We start from the raw sequence: 5,276 nt of genomic DNA, 5'->3' as shown, positions 1-5,276 counted from the left end.
TCATGAAAACTATGAGCTGTGTAACCTGCCAGAGATGCTCTGCTCACCCCTGGGAACACCTGAGTGAGAGGAGATTCTATAAAGTGGGGCACTCCACTTCCAGAATGATTTGCCCTACTTCAGGAATATCTAGTGGGAGCCACAAGAGTAGCCAGTGGGGAAAAACCACCTGTGGAGAAATACTGAAATCATTATCTCCTTCAGAGGCAAGAGCACCGAGCAGAATATGGTAGTGCTGTTCAAATCCGTGAAGAGCTGTTTTACCATGGGAGAAGAAATCCAAAGGAAAAGCTTAAACTGCTGTGGGGAAGAGGGTTTTCAGGTTTTTCAAGCAGCTGAGGGAGCTGAGGGTGTTCAGACTGGAGAAAAGGAGGCTCAAAGGAGACCTTGTCACCCTCTACAACTCCCTGACTGGACTTTGTAGACAAGTGGGGTCGGGCTCTTCTCCAGGTAACAAGCAACAGGACAAGAGGAAATGGCCTCAAGCTGTGCCAGGAGTGGTTCAGGTTGGACATTGGGAAGAATTACTTCATGGAAAGGCTTGTCAGGCATTGAAACAGGCTTCTGAGGGAAGTGGTGGAATCCTCATCCCTGGAAGTGTTCAAGGAGTGACTGGATGTGGCACTCAGTGCTCAAGGTGGTGGTGGGTCAAAGGTTGGACTTGATCTTGGAAGTCTTTTTCAACCTCAGTGATTCTGTGATTCTGTGACATCAGGAGAGATTTTCCAATGGTCAGGACATCTAAGCACGGGAATGAATTGCCTGCAACATTTCCATTATGGGAGGCCTTGAAAAAAACCCAAGATTTAAACAAAGATCCATCAACAGTGACCTAAAAATACCGTGTCTCGCTTTGGGACAGGAAAATAAACTGTGCAACCTCCTGAGTTCTCTCTCAGACCTATGAATTTGTAATGCTGTCACAAACCTCTCCCACAGGCTTGATAATTTGGGTGAAAACACTTTGGATGTTCTGAATTAATTGCAGAGCCTTTTACTGGGCTGTGGATTGGGACTGGCAATGTCATTTCAGCGAGGTCCATGAAACACATCTATTTTAGCTTTCCATTCCTATGGAGAGATCTTCATTTCTCTTTCCTGCAGCAGGGTTCAAGAAGTATTCAGGCTTTGCTGGGTTTTCAGGGTAGAAACTGGAGGAGCCCTGTGAATAATTTAATCCATATTTCTTTAATCACAGCTGGCAGGAGCATGGGGTACAGTTTCCCTGTCCTGGCTTCTGGTTTTTCAGCATGAGTTTAGCTGGGCTGACCTTGGGTGGGCAAAGATTTCATCGTCCCCCACAAGGAGCTGTTGTGGATTATTGGAGAGGAGAAGGCTCTGCCACGCAGGCAGAGGTTGCTCAGGGCAACACAGCATGGGAAGCAGCACGAATGGATGTGTGGATGAATGTGGTCACTGAAGAGGCAGGACTGGGCTCTTCCAAGCTCTCCAGAGGGGGAATTCAGCCCTGTGCTGCACAACTGTTAAACCAGCAAAGCTGAAAGAGCTTACTCCACTTTGTACTGTTGAAAATGTCTTTGGATTCCCCTTTGCTGAGGAACTACCTGGTGGCACAAATATTTGTGGTGCAGAGCTGAGGTGAGCTGCTCTTTGTCACACACTCCAACAACTGCAAACACCACGGAGATGCCACCACTGAGCGACAGCTCAGGCAGCTTTTGCCTCACACTGTTGCCCCTTCAGCTCACAGCTGCTGGGGGAAGGAGGCATGAGCAAGACCTTCACGCTTCTGCCTTACCACGGGGATGAACACCTCCCAGAGATGTCTGCTCTGGCTACACAGGATGTAAATGTCAGCCCTGTTCGTGACTGAAATCAGCAAGGAATGACTTGGAGCATGGGGCAGGAAATCTGTGTACTTTATGTAGCTAATATTGCAGGGCCAGTGCCTTGTACACAAGAACTAAGTGAAAAGAACTGGAAACTAGATGTTTTGTTTATTTATCAGATTAACTCTCAGTGCAGTTGGCAAATATTTACTACAGCTTGTAAGGAGCAGTCTGTAAAAGTTTCTACAGTCTCTGGAAATTCTCCTTTTCTGAGGCATAAGCATCTGTTTGGAGAAAGTTTTTTTTCCCCTGCTGCTTACATACTTTTTGGTGTGGTTGGTTGGGATGTTCTCTGTGATTTTTTTTTTGCCAGATGAGCAGATTGTTTACTCTACTCACTGCCTTCAGCTTGTGCTGTTGGCCAGGGCTGCTGCAATCCCCTTTCTGTGGATCTCTGCCGACTCTTCCGTCTTGCATTGGCTTTTTGGCATCACTGCAAGACAACAGGGGGTATGTGAGTAAACACTTCCCTGGGGATGACTGCCAGAAGGAAGTTCAGGATTCCCTTGGGCTGTGAACATCATCAAAAGATTCTTCTTATCAGGACAGGTGGAGAGAGTTGGGCCCGTTCAGCCCTGAGAAGAGACAACTGAGAGGGGACCTTATCAATGCCTAAAGTATCTGCAGGGAGGATGTTAAGAGGATGGACCAGGCTCTTCTCAGGGGTGCCCAACAATGAGACAAGAGGCAATGGGCAGAAACCAATGCACAGGAAGTTCCACCTGAATATGAGGAAGAACTTCTTTCCTGTGCAGTGACTGAGCACTGAACAGATTGCCCTGAGGGGGTGTGGAGTCTCCCTCACTGGAGTTATTCCACAACCATCTGGACACAATCCTATGCCATGTGCTTTGGGACGACCCTGCTGGAGCAGGGAGGTTGGACCAGGTGACCCACTGTCGTCCCTTCCAACCTGACCCATTCTGTGATTCTGTGACTCTTTGAAAGCCCATTTATGAGCTGCTTGGCTTTGTCCTCCATTTGAGCAGTGGTATAAATATCTACAGCCATTCCCATTCCTCTATGTCCCTCTCCATCCCATTCCTCCAGACTGTGTGAAAACACTCCAGAAATGGAACGAGGACCACCCAGATGCTCCGTGTGTAAAGTTTAGTGTTGTGACATCAGACACATCCCAAGGCTTCTTCATGCTGCAGCACCAGACACAGCAACTTGTGTTTGGAGGCATATTTCCACTGCACAGGAATGGGGAAGGAGATCATTTCAGCCCAGCTGTTGTTGGCTCCAGGTCCCTGACAGCCTGGGATGGGTTCTCATCCAAAATGTACCCCATACTGTATTTTAATTAAACTGAACAAACAAACCAATCACGAAGCCATCCAGCAGAGCTAACTTTGTGCTGAGGCTGAGCTGGACTGTGCACCACTATGAGGAGGGAAACTGGGTATTGGCACAGCTTCTGCTGTCTAAATATTCCCAGCCAAGAGCTGGGATGTACTTTCTTACAATAAAAAGTTGCTGGGGAAAAAAGAAAAAGAAAAAAACAACACAACAATCCACAAAGAAAATGGCTTCAGGACTGTTCCCCTCTTGCCCGTATTTATTCAAGCTGTCTTCCTCTCTCTGCAAATTTGGCAAACAGAGTCTGGCATCCCAGCTCAGGGGACACCTGTTAAATAAATAGGCTCAGTCTCTAACTGCTTCATTCATGGCAGAGTTTCCTGATTCCCTTAGGCAGCTAATTTTTGTTGATTATCATACAGTACAGAGGGATTGTTTGTGCCTCTGCCTCCCATCCCGGCTCTGCCGCTGGTACCAGGCGTGTCCGCGTGACTCAGGCCCGCTGCCTGTGTGGAATAAAGAGTGATTTGATTCTATCATTTTACCATCTGTTAGTGTGGATCACAAGGCAGGGAGAAGCAGCCAGGTGGGTTCTTGTGGGGGTGAACTGAGCCCCTGTTGATTTGCTTGGTTTTCCCGTATCGACACCTCTTCGGAGAAACCTGAGAGCTGAAGCAAAGCTTAACTGGGAGCTGAACCAAGGCTTTACTGAGAGCAGGAGTTGGTGTTGCCTGAGGCAGAGAGACAAACAAGCTCACTAAGAGGCAACAAATGGGCTGGGAGGCCCTCAGAGAAGGACTGAGCAACATCAGGCATAAAGGGGCTGGATTTTAGCTTTGAGAGCTCCAAGATACGCAGAGGAATTTGAAGTTTTGGCTGCCCCATCCCTGGAATTTTTCAAGGCTGGGCTGGACAGGGATCTGAGCAACCTGGTCTAGTGGAAAATATTCCTGTCTATGGCAGGGGGTTTGAAGAAGATGGTCTTTAAGCTCCCTTCCAACCCAAACCATTTGATGACTCTATGATTCTATGAATTGAGTTGTCCCAGGACATGCCTAATCACAGAAGCAGACCTGAACAGCTTCACACAACAAACAAGGCAACATGGAGAAGGCCTGGAGCCAGGTCAATGAGGTGCTCTACATCATCTGGGGTCTATTTCTCCTGAACTGGGCCTCAAAAGTTACATATGGTGCTGGGCTGGGATGTTTTCAGAGGAGAACTTATCCCTCACAGCCTTCAAATACAGGCAGAGAGAGCTCATGCTCCATTCCCTGACCATATGGTCTGGCTGTCTAGCACAACCATCTCCAACAATCCAGAAAGTTGTCTATCCAGAGAGGTTGGGATTTTAAAGGGAGTTTAGTTTTTGGTGCTGTTTTGTAATTCACAGAATCATAGGAACATAGAATGGTTGGAGTAACCTCAAAGATCATCTAGTTCCAATCCTCTGCCATGGGCAGGGACATCTTCCACTGGAAATGTTGTTCAGAGCCCCATCCAACTTGACCTTGAATAATTCCAGGGATGGAGCATCCACAGCTTCTCTGGACAACCTGTACCAAGTGTCTCATCACCCTCACAGTAAAGAATTTCTCCCTAATTTCTAATCTAAGTGCTCTCTTTTTAAGTGCCCACCAGCTCTCCTTGAGCTCTAAAGTTTCAGCAATGAACTTCAAAACTCAACAACCAGTGGAGGATGTTGTGTAGTCCAGAGAAAAGCAGGATCCAGGGCAACATTATTGCTTTGTACAACTGCCTGAAAGGAAGTTGCAGAGACGTGGGGGTCGGTCTATTCTCCCAGGTAACAACTGACCGGCAACGAGGAAATGTCCTCAAGTTGCACCAGGGGAGGTTTAGATTGGATATTAGGGAAAAATTCTTCACCAAAAAGAGGTGATCAGGCATTGGAACAGGTTACCTGGGGCAGTGGTGGAGTCACCATCCCTGGAAGTGTTCAAAAGTCATGTAGATGTGGCGCCAGGGGACATGGTTTAGTGGTGGACTTGGCAGTGCTGGGTTTGACAACTGGACCTAAATCTTAAAGTTCTTTTCCAGCCTTAGTGATTTTATGATTCTATTCCGTTTCTTGCTAAGTTTAGGAAGCAGATGCCAATGGTCAGT

At 47.4% G+C, this 5,276-nt stretch overlaps 1 long non-coding RNA gene across 1 annotated transcript; it reads right to left on the bottom strand.

The window, feature by feature from the left end:
* Positions 1-1,020: 1,020 nt before the first annotated feature.
* Positions 1,021-2,907, bottom strand: LOC127464036 (uncharacterized). The gene is made up of 3 exons (XR_007901119.1): positions 2,769-2,907; positions 2,190-2,283; positions 1,021-1,162 (listed from the first exon to the last, which is right to left on the bottom strand). It is a non-coding gene; the product is annotated as an uncharacterized LOC127464036 (long non-coding RNA).
* Between the last annotated feature and the right edge of the window lie 2,369 nt (positions 2,908-5,276).

Source organism: Manacus candei, unplaced genomic scaffold (assembly GCF_025592945.1).
Source record: "Manacus candei isolate 608988 ecotype Guabito, Panama unplaced genomic scaffold, ASM2559294v1 h1tg000188l, whole genome shotgun sequence".
In the NCBI taxonomy this organism is placed as follows: domain Eukaryota; kingdom Metazoa; phylum Chordata; class Aves; order Passeriformes; family Pipridae; genus Manacus; species Manacus candei.
Note: the sequence above shows the minus strand (reverse complement) of the source record. Positions and strands in the feature narration are given on the sequence as shown.